We start from the raw sequence: 618 nt of genomic DNA, 5'->3' as shown, positions 1-618 counted from the left end.
AGTAGATGGGTAGGTAATCGTAAAATAGATAGTTAACAGATATACTTGTTTTTCTTGATTTTTATTTGTACAGTGCGAATTGAATTGGGTGTTTTCAGGCCAGTGGTTAAGCTATGATCTACTTTTCTATATATATTCTTAGCGTAACCTTTTACCAAAACCTAGTTTTCATGTTAAAATATTCACTAGCGGTTTCTAAAACCCTTTGAGATGGGAATTAATCATGTACATAACTATGAATACCAAATCTATTGTAAAACTAATTTTAAGCATAAAATGTTTTTTTGACAGTTTATCGATATTGTAGTTTACGCTGACATTCACAGTGCTGATTAATAGATTCACTGACAGAACACTATTCTTTACAGCTTGGAGGAGAGTGAGAAGTATGGCAACGCTGCAGCGGCCATGTGTGTTGCACAGTTGAAATGCTATAAGGGCGAGAATGAACTCATCAAGCGCGACGCTTCAAGCTGTCAAATGACCAGATGGTAGATGTAGGCTACGACTTGGATCCCGAGCAGCTGATCAAGCTTGCCTCATGTTGTCAGGGAAGGAGTACTGAGATGGTGGCCATGGCAGCCTTTTATTAGGGACATGTCGAAAGGTGATCGGTCT

This window comes from Penaeus monodon, chromosome 25 (genome assembly GCF_015228065.2).
Source record: "Penaeus monodon isolate SGIC_2016 chromosome 25, NSTDA_Pmon_1, whole genome shotgun sequence".
NCBI lineage: Eukaryota > Metazoa > Arthropoda > Malacostraca > Decapoda > Penaeidae > Penaeus > Penaeus monodon.
Note: the sequence above shows the minus strand (reverse complement) of the source record.